The sequence below is a fragment of the Lutra lutra genome, chromosome 12 (assembly GCF_902655055.1).
Source record: "Lutra lutra chromosome 12, mLutLut1.2, whole genome shotgun sequence".
Lineage (NCBI taxonomy): Eukaryota > Metazoa > Chordata > Mammalia > Carnivora > Mustelidae > Lutra > Lutra lutra.
Window position 1 is genome coordinate 31,679,555 of NC_062289.1, and position 20,289 is coordinate 31,699,843.

Sequence of the window (20,289 nt, forward strand, 5' to 3'; positions counted from 1 at the left end):
GATGAACAAATGAGACAGAATATAAATGATAAAACAAAAGAACTCAAAGATGTGTACCAAACTTTAATCCTGATTTTAAGCACCTTATGACTACATCTGATAACCTGGAAATAGAGTATATGAACAAATCAAATAAGCCATTTAAAAACAACTTAAAAGAACAATGCTCCTCTTTTATTTTTAAGCCAATAGAAAATTTAAATTGAATAATGGCTTTACAACAGCACAGAACTGCAAACATTTTGAATATTCAACCATAGAGGACTGCTGAAATTCATTACAGCACAGCCATCGACACCATGCAAATTCCTGCAGTCTTTACAAATCATGTTGCAGAAGTATCTTAAATGACCTGGAACAATTTTTAAACGCCATTTAAAAAATGTAAAATCACAATTCAATTAAACACACATACAGTATGATTCCAATTTAAAAATAGATACATATACATTTATATGCCACATATATTAATTTGAATACTGAATACATTATCAACTAAAATATTAATGATGGCTATTTCTGGGAAGAGGATTAGAAGAGATTTTTATAGTCTTTGTGCTTTACCAATCTTCTTTTTAAAATCTTCTACTTCAAAAAATGTTATTTAAAAGTCATTTTAAAAACAATTAATTGTGAGATTTCTGTTGAGAGAACCACTAAAGACTGGCATTAATCAAGATGATGCAAAGGGAGGAGTCAAGATGGCAGGGGAGTAGCTGACTGAGATGACATCAGGTCACAGGAGTTCAGCTAGATAGTTATCAAACCATTCCAAACACCTACAAACCCAACAGGAGATTGAAGAGGAGCAGCAATTCTAGAAACAGAAAATCGACCATTTTCTGAAAGGTAGGACATGTGGAGAAGTGAATCCAAAGCGAGGTGAAGATAAACCGCGGGGGGAGGGGCTGGCTCCCGACAAGTGGTGGAGCAACAGAGCACAAAATTTGAACTTTTAAAAGTCTGCTCCACTGAGGGACATCGCTCCAGAGGCTAAGCAGGGGTGGAGCCCTCATGGGGACAGTGTGGTCTCAAGTCCTGCAGGGTCACAGAAGAATCAAGAGTGTCTGAGTGTAGCAGACCTCGCAAGTATCAGAGTGGGGAAGCAGACTACAGAGACGGAACTGAGGAGTGAGCTCTCAGCTTGGAGTTACCTTAAACTGTGATCCATAGCACGGTGAGACCACTGCACTTTGAGCAGGGACCCCACAAGCGTCAGATCCAGGGAGACCCACCTTCATCCGCCAGAAAAGCAGAGCAGCAGGAATCTGCTGGGTTTGGAGAATCCAAATGGGGCTGTTGCCAGAGACAGAAACAATAGGTCACAGGCCGGGTGACCCCAAGTGCAGCCGGAAACCAGGGAGACAGGAGTGATTGAGCACTTTTCTCCGAGGGCACTCTGAGGAGTGGGGCCCCGAGCTCTTGGCTCCTCCAGGTTGGAGACTGGGAGGCCACCATTTTCGTTCCCACCCTCCAGAGGTCTACGGAAAGCATTCAGGAAACAAAAGTTCCCAAGAGTGGAACCCGAGATTACTTGGCCCTGCCCCTGGCAAGCGTGGCACAATTCTGCCTCAGGCAAAGACGTTTGAGAAACACTACAATAGGCCCCTCCCCAAGAAGATCAGCAAGAATATCTAGCTAAGACTAAGCTCACTGATCAAGGAGAACAGTGGAATTCCAGAGGAGGGGAAAGCAAAACATGGAATTCATGGCTTTCTTCCCATAATTCTTTAGTCTTGCAAAGTTAATTAAATTTTTTACTTTTATATTTTTACTTTTTTTTTACTTTTATATTTTTTATTGTAATTTTTTTAACTTTTCCTCTTTCCTCTTTTAACATTTTTAACTACTTTATCTTAACAACACCTTTCTTAAAAAAAATCTTTTTAAACCATTATTATAGTCATACTTGATCCTTCATTGTATCTAACTTTATATTTTGTATACATACAGGCTTTTTTCCTCTAAAAAATTTTTGAATAGAATTTTTTGTGATAAATCCAAATATACCCTAAATCTAGCACAGGGCTTTGTTCTAGTCTCCAGCCAGGGCAAATTCTCTCCACTTCCTTTTTCTTTCTTTTTCCAACCAATTTATTTCATCAATTCCTTTTTCAGAACTTTTTTTTACATTTTCATCTTTACAGTCATATTCTATCCCTTCATCATGTTTACCCTTATTTATGATTATATATAAGTTTTTCTTTCTTTAAAATCTTGGGACTTGGTTTCTTCTAAGAGACCAAAATACATCCAAAATCCAGTGGGTGGCTCTGTTCTATTCACCAGTCTAATATAGATATAGATATAGATATAGATATAGATATAGATATCTGTGTGTGTGTGTGTGTGTGTGTATATATATATATATATCTTTTTAAAAATTTTTAAAAAAATTTTTAAACTTCTTTTTACTCCCTTTCTTCTCCCCCAATTTGGGGTCTCTTCTGACTTGGTTAGCGTACATTTTTCTGGGGTTTTTGCCACCCTGATAGTATTTTATTTTCTCATTCATATATTCTTATCTGGATGAAATGACATGGCAGAAAAACTCACCACAGAAAAAAGAACAAGAGGCAGTACCGAAGGCTAGGGGCCTAATCAATACGGACATAAGTAAAATGTCAGATCCAGAGTTCAGAATGATGATTCTCAGGGTGCTAGCTGGGCTCGAAAAAGGCATGGAAGATATGAGAGAAATCCTGTCTGGAGAAATAAAAGCCCTTTCTGGAGAAATAAAAGAACTAAAATCTAACCAAGCTGAAATCAAAAAAGCTATTAACGAGGTGCAATCAAAAATGGAGGCTCTTACTGCTAGGATAAACGAGGCAGAAGAGAGAATTAGTGATAAAGAAGACCAAAGGATGGAGAATAAAGAAGCTGAAAAAAGAGAGACAAACAACTACTGGACCACAAGGGGAGAATTCGAAAGAAAAGTGATACTGTAAGATAAAACAATATTAGAATATACGGGATTCCAGAAGAAGAAGAAAGAGAGGGGGGCAGAAGGTATATTGGAGAGAATTATTGTAGATAATTTCCCTAATATGGCAAAGAGAACAAGCATCAAAATCCAGGAGGCAGAGAGAACTCCCCTCAAAAGCAATAAAAATAGGTCCACTCCCTATCATCAAATAGTAGAACTTGTAAGTCTTAGTAATGAAGAGAAAATCCTGAAAGCAGGCTGGGACATGAAGTCTCTAACATACAATGGTAAAAATATTAGATTGGCAGCAGACTTATCAACAGAGACCTGGCAGGCCAGAAAGAACTGGCATGATATATTCAGAGCACTAAATAAAAAAACATGCAGCCAAAAATACTATATCCAGCTAAGCTATCATTGAAAATAAAAGGAGAGATAAAAAGCTTCCAGGACAATAAAAAACTAAGAGTCTGTAAACCTCAAGCTAGCCCTACAAGATATATTGAAAGGGGTCCTCTAAGCAAAGAGAGCATCTAAAACTAGTAGACCAGAAAGGAACAGAAACAATATAAAGTAACAGTCACCTTACAGGCAATACAATGGCACTAAATTCATATCTTTCAATAGTTACCCTGAATGAAAAATGGGCTAAATGGCCCAATCAAAAGACACAGGGTATCAGAATGGATAAAAAAACAAAATCCATCAATATGCTATCTACAAAGAACTCATGTTAGTCCCAAAGACACCTCCAGATTTGAAGTGAGGGAGTGGAAAACAATTTACCATACTAATGGACATCAAAAGAAACCTGGGGTGAAAATCCTCATATCAGATAAATTAGATTTTAAGCCAAAGACTATAATAAGAGATAAGGAAGGACACTATATCATACTTAAAGGATCGGTCCAACAAGAAGATCTAACAGTTTTAAATATCTATGCAACATGGGAGCAGGGAACTATATAAACCAATTAACAAAATCAAAGAAACACATCATCAATAATACAATAATAGTAGGAGACTTTAACACCCCCCCCTTACTGAAATGCACAGAAAATCCAAGCAAAAGATAACAAGGAAATAAAGACCTTAAATGACACACTGGACCGAACAGACATCAAAGAAATATTCAGAACATCCATCCCAAAGCAACAGAATACACATTCTTCTCTAGTGCACATGGAACATTCTACAGGAGAGATCACATCCTGGGTCACAAATCAGGTCTCAACCAGTATCAAAAGATTGGGATCATTACCTGCATATTTTCAGACCACAATGCTCTGAAGCTAGAACTCAATCACAAGACGAAAGTTGGAAAGAACCCAAATACATGGAGACTAAACAGCATCCTATTAAAGAATGAATGGGTCAACCAGGAAATTAAAGAAGAATTGAAAAAAATCATGTAAACAAATGATAATGAAAACACAATGGTTCAAAATCTTTGTGGCATAGCAAATGCAGTCCTGAGAGGAAAGTATATAGCAATACAAGCCTTTCTCAAGAAACAAGAAAGGTCTCAAGTACACAACCTAACCCTATACCTAAAGGAGCTAGAGAAAGAACAGCAAAGAAAGCCTAAACCCAGCAGGAGAAGAGAAATAAGAAAGATCAGAGCAGAAATCAATGAAATAGAAACAAAAAAACAGTAGAACAAATCAACGAAAGTAGGAGCTGGTTCTTTGAAAGAATTAATAAGATCGATAAACCCCTGGCCAGACTTATCAAAAAGAAAAGAGAAAGAACCCATATAAATAAATCCATGAATGAAAGAGGAGAGATCACAACCAACACAAAATACAAACAATTATAAGAACATATTATGAGCAACTACACGCCAGCAAATTTGACAATCTGGAAGAAACAGATGCATTCCTAGAGACATATAAACTACCAAAACTGAACTAGGAAGAAATAGAAATCCTGAACAGACCCATAACCAGTAAGGAGATTGAAGCAGTCATCAAAAATCTCCCAACAAACAAGAGCCCAGGGCCAGACGGCTTTCCAGGGGAATTCTACCAAGCATTTAAAGAAGAATTAATTCCCATTCTCCTGAAACTGTTCCAAAAATAGAAATGGAAGGAACACTTCCAAACTCATTTTATATGGCCAACATGACCCTGATCCTAAAACCAGACAAAGACCCCATCAAAAAAGAGAATTACAGACCAATATCCCTGATGAACACAGATGCGAAAATTCTGACCAAAATACTAGCCAATAGGATTCAACAGTCCATTAAAAGGATTATTCACCATGACCAATAGGGATTTATTCCAGGGCGGCAAGGTTGATTTGACATCCACAAATAAATCAATGTGATACAATACATTAATAAAAGAAAGAACAAGAACCATATGATACTCTCAATAGATGCTGAAAAAGCATTTGACAAAGTACAGCATCCTTTCCTGATCAAAACTCTTCAAAGTGTAGGGATAAAGGGTACATACCTCAATATCATCAAAGCCATCTATGAAAAACCCACAGCAAGTATCATTCTCAACGGAGAAAAACTGAGAGCTTTTCCACTAAGGTCAGGAACATGGCAGGGATGTCCATTATCACCACTGCTATTCAATATAGTACTAAGTCCTAGCCTCAGCAATCAGACAGCAAAAAGAAATTAAAGGCATCCAAATAGGCACAGAAGAAGTCAAACTATCCCTCTCTGTAGACAATATGATAATTTATGTGGAAAATCCAAAAGACTCCACTCCAAATCTGCTGGAACTTGTACAGGAATTCAGTAAAGTGTCAGGATATAAAATCAATGCACAAAAATCAGTTGCATTTCTATAACATTTCTATATAACAAGAGATAACATCTATATAACATTTCTAATAACAAGAATAAGAAGGAGAAATTAAATATCCCATTTATAATTACACCCAAAACCATAGGATACCTAGGAATAAACCTAACTAAAGAGGCAAAGAATCTGTACTCACAAAGCTATAAAATACTCATGAAAGAAACTGAGGAGGACACAAAGAAATAGAAAACTGTTCCATGCTCATGGATTGGAAGAACAAATATTGTGAAAATGTCTATTCTACCTAAAGCAATCTACATGTTTAATGCAATCCCTATCAAAATCAGATCAATTTTTTTTCAAAGAAATGGAACAAATAATCCTAAAATTTATACTGAACCAGAAAAGACCTCGAATAGCCAGAGGAATGTTGAAAAAGAAAGCCAGTGTTGGGGGCACCTGGGTGGCTCAGTGGGTTAAAGCCTCGGCCTTCAGCTCAGGTCATGATCCCAGGGTCCTGGGATTGAGCCCCGCATCGGGCTCTCTGCTCAGCAAAGAGCCTGCTTCCTCCTCTCTCTCTGCCTGCCTCTCTGCCTACTTGTGATCTCTGTCTGTCAAATAAATAAATAAACTCTTTTAAAAAAAGAAAAGAAAAGAAAGCCAAAGTTGGTGGCATAGCAATTCCAGACTTCAGGCTCTATTACAAAGCTGTCATCATCAAGACAGTATGGTACTGGCACAAAAATCAGACACATACATCAGTGGAACAGAACAGAGAACCCAAAAGCAGACCCTCAACTCTATGGTTGGCAAAGCAGGAAAGAATATCCAATGGAAAAAAGACAGTCTCTTCAACCAGTGGTGTTGGGAAAATTGGACAGGCACATGCAGAAAAATGAAACTGGACCATTTCCTTACACTGCACACAAAAATAGACTCAAAATGGATGAAAGACCTCAATGTGAGAAAGGAATCCATCAAAATCCTGGAGAAGAACACAGGCAGCAACCTCTTCAACCTCAGGCACAGCAACTTCTTCCTAAAAACATCGCCAAAGGTAAAGCAAGCAAGGGCAAAATGAACTATTGGGACTTCATCAAGATCAAAAACTTTTGCACAGCAAAGGAAAGAGCCAACAAAAACAAAAGACAACTGACAGAATGGGAGAAGATATTTGCAAATGATGCACCAGATAAAGGGCTAGTATCCCTAATCTATAAAGAACTTATCAAACTCAACACCCAAAGTACAAATAATCTGATCAAAAAACGGGCAGAGGACATGAACAGACATTTCTGCAAAGAAGACATCTAGATGGCCAACAGACACATGAAAAAGTGCTCCACATCACTCGGCATCAGGGAAATACAAATCAAAACCACAATGAGATACCACCTCACACCAATCAGAATGGCTAAAATTAACAAGTCAGGAAATGACAGATGCTGGTGAGGATGCGGAGAAAGGGGAACCCTCCTACACTGTTGGTGGGAATGCAAGCTGGTGCAGCCACTCTGGAAAACAGCATGGAAGTTCCTCAAAAAGTTGAAAATAGAGCTACGTAGGACCCAGCAATTGCACTTCTGGATATTTACCCTAAAGATACAAATGCAGCAATCCAAAGGGGCACATGCACCTGAATGTTTATAGCAACAATGTCCACAATAGCCAAACTATGGAAGGAACATAGATGTCCATCAACAGATGAATGGATAAAGAAGACGTGGTATATATATATATATACAATGGAATACTATGCAGCCATCAAAAGAAATGAAATCTTGCCATTTGCAACAACGTGGATGGAACCAGAGGGTATTATGCTGAGCAAAGTAAGTCAATCAGAGAAAGAAAATTATCATATGATCTCTCTGATATAAGGAATTTGAGAAGCAGAGAGGGGAGTCCTTGGGGTAGGGAAGGAAAAAAAAATGAAACAAGATGGGATCGAGAGGGAGACAAACCATAAGAGACTCTTAATCTCACAAAACAAATTGAGGGTTGCCAGGGGGAGCGGGTAAGGAGAGGGTTTTTTGGTTATGGACATTGGGGAGGTTATGTGCTGTTGAGTGCTGTGAAATGTGTAAGCCTGATGATTCACAGACCTGTACCCCTGGGGCTAATAATACATTATATGTTAATAAAAATTAAAATTTACCAAAAAAAAGATGCTATATGAAGTTATTTCACCTCATAATTAAAAACTCAAAAAAGACCTATCTGATTAATTTGAGCTACTAAAATGGAAACCAGGTATCAATATAATTGTTCTCTCTCAAACTGTTTCTTCCAAAAGCCTTTCAACTAGGTCCAACTAAAAAACTATATAAATTTAAAACTACCATTTTTTATTACATGGTTACTAAAAACTCTTATATAGAAGGATTTATAGGCTTTATGTATCAAACCTTACTCATGTCAAGAATCCTTAAGAGGAGAGTTACAAGATAAATGGATTTTCCTTCCAAAAAAGTAGCTATAGAATAGATGATGCTTGGGCCAGATATACATATGCTCTCTTAGGGAAACTAAGGGGGAAAAAATGGCAAAGTTGTATTTTTTTTTTTCCAGCTGCTGGAATATTAAATGAAAAAAACAAGTCCACCTGTCACCAGAAAGAGAACTTTCAGATTCACAGAGCCTATGTGAAAGTTCAAAATTTCTCTCTTGAAACATATGTGAGAATACTGACCAATAAAAGTACTTGCTACTACCACACACAAGACTATTTTTCTCCAGCATGACTATATAAGTGCTGTTTAATTCAACTATTTCATTATCTTCTTCCTCTAAATTCCCTCAAGTTAAAGGCCAAAACATAACTCTTTCAAATATAACACTTCCCTGAGCCTAGACTGGAACTGAGCTAAATTAATAAATATTCATTGAACAGAATACCATTATAGGTCAGCTAATGCATTCACATGATGCACTATGGCTCATAAATTTCTATTGTTAAAATGTACAATTCTTCAATAAATGTAAGACAATAAGTGCTATTTGTATCAAATTAAATACAAGCTATACAATAATTTATAATTCAAGACCAAATATAGTTGTATTTAAGAATTCACTTAAACTACTAAGAATAAAAAAGGAGCTCTGTATGTGTGCGTGTGTGTGTTAGAGTCTTTGTTACATACGCATATGTATTTAATTTTTAGGAAGCACAGGAGCTTCTATCCTCTTGATTAATGAAGTCTTAGTTACAAATCTTCAATTTTACTTTGAAACTTTACATGTAAATCTTACTCAGGAAGAGTGGCTTTTGTATCATAAAAGTTTCATTCAGTTAAACTTCTCAGAGATTAATCTAGTCTTAAAAGCACGTTACTTCCTATTTTTCTGGCAGAAACTATAGCTGTAAAGACAGACAGCAGATTTATAGAACATCAATCAATATTCTTTTAGGGCTCAATCTTAACACTGACAAAAACTAATTTAGTCTATTTGCTACCAATGCTTTCAAGACAAATCTAAAAGCTTTGACAGCATTAGAAAACAGTAAGCAAACCAAAGTGATTGATAAAGAAGATTCTACCATGTATCATTAGGAATAAATGTATAAGAGATTCCCAAATCCTTCTTTATGACAAAAAAGAATTGCAACAGAGAATCAAATCAAATAAGCTATGTTTATAAAAGTTACACCTATTATTTATATAAAAGCCTATAGCTAAGAGGAATTTCTGATGATGTCAGTGGTGCCACTGAACAAGTTTCACAGCCTTGAATAATTTCAGCAGCTGTCATCATAATTCTGTTTATTATTGTCATTTACAAAAGATCTGAGGAAGGAATAAACCAAAGTGAGATGCTTCTGCCTAACTCAAATTTTACAGCAGGATTCTGTTCTTTCATTTTTAAAGTAACAAATCTCTCCATTAACACTTCTGACCACTGCTTTCCTTTACCCAAAATGTAGATATTTAAAAAACAGGAGTTTTTTGTTGTTGTTCTTCCTGGTTTCTTGTCACTAAAATGCATTATTACGGCAAACAAAAAACATGAGTGGGTGTCTCATTTTTTGAGAGCATGACATCACTTCTACTATACTCATTATTATTTGTTTTTCATTGTGATGATGATGATAATAGTAACAATAATTTCATTTTTATGATTCCTATAACAGAGAGAGTCCAACTAATCACTTTACCAATGAAAAATATCCACAAATATAGAAATAGCTGGTTATGCAATGAGCCACTGTGACAGCTATAATCTGGAGTTTTGATGGCCAGTCTTTCTACCCAGTTATAATATATCTCATTACTATTTAAATCTTCAACCAGTTTTGATAGGTCTATTAATTTTAAAAATATAAAATAAAAGATAATGCCTTCATTTTTCAAAACACCTCTTTGGATAATTGCATGTTTCTCAGATGTCTAAAACCTAACCAGAAAATACCCTTATGCAAAGTTCACATTTAAATCACCAGTTTGATAATGGGTCCTAGAATTTATAACCAGAAATGATGTCCAGTGTATAACAAAACTCATTTCTAAATCATATTTAATCATATTTCTAAAAACCAAAACACTTGCCAATCTTAGTTTTCCAATATAGGTTCTCTATATCTAACATCAAGAGCAGATAAGCAAATAACACTGGGTTTGAGTTCCAATTTCAATAATGTGAAAGACTAAGATAAAGTGAAAATCCTCATACAACAAACAGCTAAAACATATGAATAACAGTAAAATAGGTGTAACAACTTAGAAAGGCAAGCCTCACAAAAGGTAAGTTTCCAATCTACAATTACAATCCAATGAAAAGCTAAAGTCAATAGTCATAACAAAGAGTGGAACAAGTGATTTTACAATCTGGATCAACAAAGCCACTGAGATCAATATGACCATAATTATTAAAATTAGAGAAAGTCAAAGAAAGGAAAGCAATAGGTAATTCTTACTTATAAATATATATGCAAAATTTCAGCAGAAAATTAGCAAACTGAATCAAGCAATTAAAAAAAAAAATATCGGGGGGCGCCTGGGTGGCTCAGTGGGTTAAAGCCTCTGCCTTCGGCTCAGGTCATGATCCCAGGGTCCTGGGATCGAGCCCCGCATCGGGCTCTCTGCTCAGCGGGGAGCATGCTTCCTCCTCTCTCTCTCTCTCTCTCTCTGCTTGCCTCTCTGCCTACTTGTGATCTCTGTCTGTCAAATAAATAAATAAAATCTTTAAAAAAAAAATATATCGGGATGCCTGGGTGGCTCAGTTGGTTAAGCGTCTGCCTTCAGCTCAGGTCACGATCCCAGGGTCCTGGGATCAAGTCCCACACCGGGCTCCTTGCTCTGTAGGGAGTCTGCTTCTCCCTCTGCCTGCCACTCCCCCTGCTTGTGCGCTCTCTCTCTGGCAAAAAAGTAAATAAAATCTTTAACATACATACATACATACAGAACACATCAGGGCGCCTGGGTGATTCAGCCAACTGAGCATCTGACTCTTGATTTCGGCTTGGGTCAAGATCTCAAGGTTGTGAGATCAAGCCCTGCATCAGGCTCCACTCGAATCTCTCCCTCTACTCCTACCCCCGCTCATAGGCACTCTCTCAAATAAATAAATTAAATATTTAAACAAAACATATCATGATTCCAAGAACATAAGAAGAGTTTAACACAGAATACCTATTAGTTTAATCCTTTACATTAAGTGTATCAGGGGTTCCCAAAATCAGCAAATTCACAAGACTCAGAGGCAGCTGTAATCACAGCTAAGATTCATCACATCAACACAGTAAGAATATATAGCTAGATGGCTGAGTAAGAAAAAAAGACAAGGCAGGGTCTGGGGAAAATCCATACACAGGTTTCCTATAATATCCACAGAAAAGTCAAAAGAACCATTAGACAAACTATAACAAACAATGAGTTCAGAAATGTTACTCAATATAAGATTAATGAAAAGAAATCAATATTATTCCAAAATTCCTACTATTCCCTCTTTACCAATCTGAAAATACAGTCTTTAGAAGACATATACAATAGCAATAAAAACTACCTGAAATTTGGAAAAGAAAATGTATAGATGGTCATCTTTGCAATTTCACTCCTAAATTTCTACCCTAAAGAAATCACTTGTGGGCATAAGGTGGAATATGAAATAGCATTCACTTCAGCCCTGTAAGTAATACAAAAAATTGAAATTGTTGGGAGAACAAATAAACTAATCTACTTATCCAACGCAATACTATAGAGTAGTTTAAATGAAAGCACTCAAGCAAAGTACTGCATATACTGACATGGATAAATCTCAAGAACATCATTAAGTTTAAAATGTAAATTACAAAACAAAAAAATGAAGGAAGTTTTAACAAATATCTGTGATTTTTTTTAAATTTTTTAAGATTTTATTTGTTTATTTGAGAGAGAGCACAAGCTGGGTGGGGAGGGGCGGAGGGAGAAGCAGACTCCGCACTGAGCAGGGACCCTGCCCCCAATGCAGGGCTCGACTCCAGGACCCTGGGATCATGACCTGAGCTGAAGGCAGACACTTAACCAACTGAGCCATCCAGGTGCCCCTTTAATCTTTTCTAAAATAATGTGAAACAAGGCAAAATGTTAAATGTTCAATCTTGACAATGAATACACAGATGTCTATTACATTATTTTATGTGTTGAATTTATAAAAATTAATTGAATTCATAAAAAAATTTAAAAGTCGGAGCACCAAGTTTTCCCTGGTCAGTGGAAAGGCTGCTCCTCCCTCTCCCACTCCTCCTGTTTGTGTTCCCTCTCTCACTCTCTGTCAAATAAATAAATAAAATCTTTAAAAAAAATTAAAAACTTAACAGTACATATAATTTTAAAACCCAGGCATTTAACTTGCAAGGACTGGAAAAACTGAATGAATCTACAGTCTGTGTGTGCCTTCACACTACCTCTTCTCACCAGTCTTGGGGTTCAACTACCGCTTAACTTATTTAGTTGACTCCCTTGGGCTGAAGAATACTCTGATGAGGAAGATAAAACAAATTCAATTGGGTTATCTCACATAGACCCCTCCTTCCATATGATTTTAATGCTTTCAAAATAAAATAAAATTTATACTTAAAATATAAATATTCTGGGGCACCTGAGTGGCTTGCCTTTCTCCACTCTTGTTGAAATTGTTTTCTCAGAGTCCAAGACTAACCCCAAATTCAATCCATTATTCCATTCCTTGGCTATAACTGTTAAACTTGATGTATAATGTGATATCCTTAGTTTTTTTCCCCAAAGTTCCTATTTTCCCCCTTTCACCAACTGGTTCCTTCATACTGGCTATAATTTAGTGCTAGAGTAGCCACACTTTGTTTCCTTAACCTTCTAAAAAATTACCCTGTGATCAAGCAATTTGACAAAAGCCTGGGCTGAACAAATGAGACTTCACTGCCACTAATTTTCTAGCTGCATCATTTTTTGTGATCACACAAAGAAACTACCAGCACCTTTCCCTCCACAGCTCTAAAATATTTCCACAATTTTATCAGCATCTGTTTTCCTCTTTTATCTTTAGCAAAGGATTCTCACATCCAGTTGTACTCTGAAGTTCCTACCGTATTGTTTCTTTGAACACATACCCTCTTTCACTGTTACGTTTCTTTTCCTCCTAAACCTTAGTCATTTGAGGTCTGTGGGTGAAAGAAATCTTAAGAGTGACTGTTATTTATTGCTTTTAACCTATGCATTGGTGACAACTGAAGCCACAAGTATTGTTTATAACTCGGGGTGCCCGGGTGGCTCCCGGTTAAGAATCAGACTCTTGATTTTGGCTCAGGTCACGATCTTGGGGTCACAGGATTAAGCTCTACATGGGGCTCTCTGCTCAGCGAAGTCTCCTTATCTCCCTCCCTCTGCTCCTCCCCTCACTTACTCTTTTGAGTTCCAAAATAAATTTGTTTATAACTTCATTCATAGCACATGTCTGCAATGGGTACTCACTGGCCATGGGCAAATCCTTATTTACTAAGTTCCCAGGCACCATTTATTATGCCCTACATGTGGACCTCCAGGTACATATGTGCGGTTTCAAGCTCCCTCTGCCTTTTCCCCTATTTTCAATTTTTATCTCCCTGATAAGAAAACATATTCTCCATACAAACAAATTCTTCACAAGCCTTAAATCTTAAAAAAAGTCAGATACTTATCTTCGGAAAAACATTTACATGAAGAATTTAAAGACCTGAATTTAGGTCCTGGTTCAACTTACCAAGCATGATACCTTAAATGAATCATTTAGCTTCTCTAAGCTTCCATTTTCTCAGGAGTTTAAAAGAAATGTATGTTACAAGTCCAATCATTATATTCATTAAAATCAAATGAAAGCACATAAGTAAAACAACAGCTAACATTTGTTAGTGCTCAGTGATGTCTAGCAATATCAAATCCTTTAAATAGTTTATCTCATTTATATTTAGTCTTCACAATAACTCAAAAAAGTAGATGTTAACTATTATTACTATTGTACAGATGATAATTTCATGGCTTAGAAAAAGTGAAGTAGCTAATCTAAGATCACAAGAGACAAATGAAATCTAAACGAAAATCCATACTCAAAGTCATGATTTTAATCACTGCTCCATTTTAGTCCTCAATCTACACTAAAAGGCTTTATAGATATTAAAACACTTTATACATGCAAGGTGATTACCATTATTAGTATTATTATTACTCATAATGGCACTAATAGTAACAACAGCATCAACCTAGTAATACCTTTTTATCTCCAGCATACCAAAGTATGCCTTCGATAGAGCAGGTGATGGTGGTGGAGACAAAGAGGGATAATAAATAGTGTTGGGTGACTACACTTATCACGGTGAGCATTTCATAAAGCATATAAATGTCAAATCACTATGTTGCGCACCTGAAACCAATATAATATTGCATGTCAACTAAAATTTTTACTTATGAATGTTCCCAAATTTTATTTTGCCAAGTAAAGTCATTTTTTAAAGTGCTACTATCAAACGAGACATTTTAATACTCAAAAACACCAAAAGAACACAATCTTAGAATAAAGTCCTTTATATTGAATAAATTTTTATGAAAACATTAAAAAGAGGACTTTTCCACATATTTAACATAAAAATCCCCTCTAATTAATGCCTCTAGACTAGTACCCATTCAATGTAATCCATTCAATGTAAAATATTTTCTTTCAAGGACAAATGTTTCAGCAGGTCAAAGAGTACTATAAAATAATTTTAAATAAATAGCCTCAATCCCACTTCACAAAGTTATGTCATGAGAAAATTTCCTGTTATCTTAATCTCAATTTTAAAGGATCATTTTGTAACCATGATATTATGTCGGTGTTTATTCAACAGATAGAGTGTAGACAGCATATTCAAGTAATCCTATAACTAAAAAGATTCAAGAGAGAAAGTCCTTTAAGATTCCCCCGAACTGAAATATCTCACGGCAGTTTCTAGTTCCTTCAGGCTAGCTCCTTCATGGCTCACTAAGAAATCAACAATCTCCTGAAGACTAATTTAATTTCCAAGATGCCTTAAAAAAACGCATCCTTGGGGCGCCTGGGTGGCTCAGTGGGTTAAGCCGCTGCCTTCGGCTCAGGTCATGATCCCAGGGTCCTGGGATCGAGCCCCGCATCGGGCTCTCTGCTCAGCGGGAAGCCTGCTTCCTCCTCTCTCTGCCTGCCTCTCTGCCTACTTAATGATCTCGCTCTCTGTCAAGTAAATAAATAAAAAATCTTAAAAAAAAAAAAAAAAAAAAAACGCATCCTGGGGAGCAGACACAAGTAATATAGTTACCAGAAAGATAATAATATGGTTACTAACCCATTACTAATTAGTAAATTGGCACTCTAGACCAGTGCTGTCCAACAGACCATTTGGCAATAATGGAAATACTCCATATCTGTACTGACCAATAGCTGCTGGCCACATGTGGCAAATGAGCATTTGAAATGTGATTATAGTAACAAAGCAACTGAATTTTTAACCTTATTTAATTCTAATTAACTTAAATTGCCACATGCAAATTATGGCTATTATTCTGGTCAGTATAGCTCTTGATTATAAATAACCCTTCAAATCGATTGGCATAAGCCTATTCTCAAGACACTAATTATTCCTCAATGAACTAAAAACATCCAGTTTCTATTGCTATAAACCTGAAGTCTGGACCCTGGACCCAGAGACCCAGATTGATCCCATGCAGACAATATGAGAGTCAGCCTGAGACTTCACCTCATCTTACCACAACTTCACTATCGCACTGCTCACCTACATACTCAACTTGCCCCAACCTATCTGTGTCACACAGACCACAAAGCATTTTTCATCTAGTCGTTACTTTCTCTTTGCCTCCTCTTAATCAAATTGACAGAAACTAAAGCACATTCCAAAGGCATCAGGCAGAGCTGCTAAAATGAAAAGGAGACAGTGGAGAAGCATGCTTTTGCACTAACCTTTCATGTCGAAAGACATGGATTCAAATATAAATCAAACACTGAAGCTTGGTAGTCACATCCAAAACCCCAGGTGGATATGCATCCTAGTCATAAAACTCTTACAATATGACAAGCTAAAAAACGGAGCAGATGGGAACAATGGGCAAATCTGCTCAAGTAAGGCCCACAATCATTAAAAGGCTGGGTCATGGACAATGAAAGGAGAGTAAATGCTCCAGAGGTCTGGCCTTTGATTATTGTCACAAATCAATTCAAACAGAAAGATACTATACTTGTAAATATTAATTAGGAAAATTTAGAGCTGGGTTAAAAAAAAGATAATGAGGAAGAACTGGGTGGGGGGGTGAGTCTATTTTAATGCATTCATTTCTTCCTAACCCCTACTAAGTCTAAGAAATCTAACTTAGAAAAAATGAGAACCAAACTGAAGACTGCCCCATTTTGTTTCCTTTTCTCACATTCCTTTACTCAAATGAAAACTAGGCATAATGTAAAATCATCACAGAGGTTAATTCCACTAAAATCCTGCTGAAAGGATTTGACTTTTAAAAATATTCAATGTAGAAATCAGGCTTTTAAACCTCAGTTATTCATACTGCAGTTATAATTCAAGCTTCATAGCTGAACAAGCAATAAGTCAGAATAAGAACAGTTAGTCCAGCTTGAGTTTGAAGTTCTTTGCTTAATAATTATCTAACGCCATCTTTCCACAAGCCATTTAAATAGTTCATCTTCATTTCACAGTCCTCTTGTCCCATTATCCCCAGGCAGCCAAGACTAAAGCACTTCTGTAACTGAATAAACTTTCCTACACAGCAGTTTGAAAATTGTCACTATGCTATTTATTTTGGCTCATGGGTACAATGCATGGTAACTACACTTTGCTATTATTAAGATTTATGTATAACTTTCTACTCTGAGTCCAACTGCCTTCTCAACAATTAGAAACAGTCATAGTAAATTCACTGGCTGGAAAATCAAAGTACAAGAAATAAACTATTCAGTTCTAACCACTTCAGCCTCTTCTCATTTATTTCCTTAAAATGGTAGTGTTAGAAATAAGAATATTGTTAATCTAAAATCTGTTCCTTGGGGTGTCTGGGTGGCTTAGTCTTTAAGCATCTGCCTGCCTTTGGCTCAGGTCATGATACCAGAGTCCTGCATAGGGCTCCCTGCTCAGCGGGAAGCCTGCTTTTCCCTCTCACACTCCCACTGTGTTCCCTCTCTCGCTGTGTCACTCTCTATCAAATAAATAAATAAAATCTTTTTAAAAATAAATAAATAGGGACGCCTGGGTGGCTCAGTTAAGCAGCAGCCTTCGGCTCAGGTCATGATCCCAGCGTCCTGGGATCAAGTCCCCCATCGGGCTCCTTGCTCAGCAGGGAGCCTGCTTCTCCCTCTGCCTCTGCCTGCCACTCTGCCCGTGCGCTCTTGCTCTCTCTCTCTCTCTCTCTCTGACAAATAAATAAATAAATAATCTTTTAAAAAAAAATAAAATAAAATAAATAGATATAAATAAACGAAAAAAAATCTGTTTCTTTTGTATAAAAATGGAAACAAAAGCACACACATTCTTCCCTGGTTTTTAAAAATGTATTGTACCAGAGATAATTTCAAAGTGTTTTGAGGAAAAGAATCACAATCTAACTAAACAAACTTTTTGTGGAACCAGAAAAATTAGAGCGGAAGGAAGATGAGAGGAAAAGAGAGCTACTATGGCACAATTTAAGAACAAAACAAAAGGGAAGTATAATTTTAAGTTCAGACATAACAAGTATCAAAGTATACTTTCTCTGGTATAAGGCAAGGGAAACAGACTCAGGAAGCTACTCTGAAAACCTAAACTAAAGAAGCAGGTACTAATCAAACAACAACAACAAAATCAGATTTAAGAGCAGAGCCACATCATTCACACTAGGCAGATCCTGAGTAATGCTTTACTCTAAGCATACAGATTGCAGAAAAAAAGGAATGACATGAATACAGCACATTCACAACTGCAAATATATGATTACATGTTTATTCTCTACTAAGGTGATTACTATAAAATCCTGGTAGATATATAAAACTGTTATTCCAGTACCTTTCTTTTTTTAAAAACTTATTTATTTGAGAGAAAAAAAAGAGAGAGGGTGTGCACATGAGCAGGGGGAGGAACAGAGGGAGAGAAAGAATCCTCAAGCAGACTCCCCAGTGAGTACAAAGCGAAGCCCAACACAGGGCTCCATCCCAGGACCCCAAGATCAAGACCTGACCAGAAATCGAGAGGCAGACGCCTAACCAACTGAGCCACCCTGCTGCCCACCATTTCAGTACTTTGAAAATAACTGACTATGAATAGCTACACAGGACCCCAGAAATCATCCATTCTAAACTTCTGACTTTACAGGCTCAGAAATTATTTTCTGCGATTCAGCGGGATGGCCAAGTCCCTGACTCACACTACAGTGCTCTTCCCACTGAAAAGTGCTTCCAAGTACCCAAACTTCCAATTGCACCAAACCTAAGTTATCATTTTTTAAAACACATTCTTCCTCTACAGCAGCAGGGATAGAACAGGTTTCGAAACCTCACACAGCATGACCAACTGCTATACAGAAAAGAATGAAGCACATTAACCCAAAGTGCCAAGAAAGAGAAAGAGTTGACCTCAGAGGGGGAGCAGTTCCTTCAGCAATGCTACAAACATGATGTATTTTTCCATATAAGAAATGTAATTACTGGTTTTAATGGTTTCTCTTTAGTCTCTGGGGAACTTGAGGTAACACTAAAGCAAGGTGTCCCAGCAGAGCAAGCTCTGACGTCTCCAATCAGAAGTAAAAAGGACAATTCAGTAAGGAACAAAGAACTCTGGAGGGAGTTCATCTCCAATTAGCCTCAAAAAAGATGTTAAGAAGGCGCCTGGGTGGCTCAGTGGTTAAGGCCTCTGCCTTGGGCTCAGGTCGTGATCTCGGGGTCCTGGGATCGAGTCCCGCATCGGGCTCTCTGCTCAGCAGGGAGCCTGCCTCCTCCTCCTCCTGTCTCTCTCTGCCTGCCTCTCTGCCTACTTGTGATCTGTCTGTCAAATAAATTTAAAAAAAGAAAAAAAAAAAAAAGCTGTTAAGATGCTCATTCTCATTAATTTTTATTCCCATTTCAGAGGTCTATAAACTAATGAATAAAGACTTATTTGAAAACTGTTAACATACTCTGGGAAATACAGACAACATATATATGTTAATATCTCTTAAAAAATTAGGACCCAACTTGCCATATTCTTCAATACAAAGAACTGAGACTGCAGACAATTCCTACCAATTGACAAATATGTTAAAAAAGCTTCTTCCTGACACCTCATTTAGCTCTGCATATGCATAGACATCATTTCTAGAGCTGCAAATGTACACTAATGACTAATGACCAAATGTGCACTAATGAACCTTGATGAACACATGAAAAGCTTGAGAACTTTACTATATCCCGTGTAAGAATGTAAACAAAATCTCAGAAGGAGTAACCATACTGAAAATAAATTTTATTTGTGTAATTACAGAGGGGAAGTTGACAACAGTAATTTGGTTAGAAAGCTTATGAGGAAACTATGGCATCATTTTTACATAAAAGAGCAATACGAAAAGACGGAGAATGAACTTGACAGTAAAAAATTTATGTTGAAAAAAAAAAAGCCAAGCTAATGCAAGTAACTATTCTTTATAACTAAGATTTCTCCTATATGTAGGTTGAGGTAACAAGCTATAAAATGCTTAGCATCAAAACTTTCCCCAGGCATTAAAGAGTCGTTCATACAAATACGATTGCAAAGGAAATTTACATTAAGAATTAAAAGAGAGTCTCTTAAAAGAATTGTAAAAGGATCTTTACACAGTATCTGACATAGTGCTTTGTGAACAAATATTCACAAAATAAGTTATAGTGTTGTGATTTAAGCACATAATTGAATCTAGTTTTTCTTTCCTCCTAAATGAAAACACTACAATAAAACAATTTTTAAATAAAAAGGTAACAATTCAGTCTGCTTACAAAAAAAAAAAAAGTGGGGGAAGTATGAGAACAATTGAGATTGAAGAGTAACATAAACTGGTGATATACTGTTACTTCCAAGCAACATAAGAATGTCTAGCATGTAACACTGGCATCTTTAAGACTATGTCACCAAAAAAGGGAGGCAGTCATCTTCAA

General features: G+C 36.7%; 1 protein-coding gene across 1 annotated transcript in view; it reads right to left on the bottom strand.

The window, feature by feature from the left end:
- PIK3C3 (phosphatidylinositol 3-kinase catalytic subunit type 3) overlaps window positions 1-20,289 on the bottom strand; it is a 153,870-nt gene that overhangs the window by 119,551 nt on the left and 14,030 nt on the right. The window lies entirely within an intron of this gene.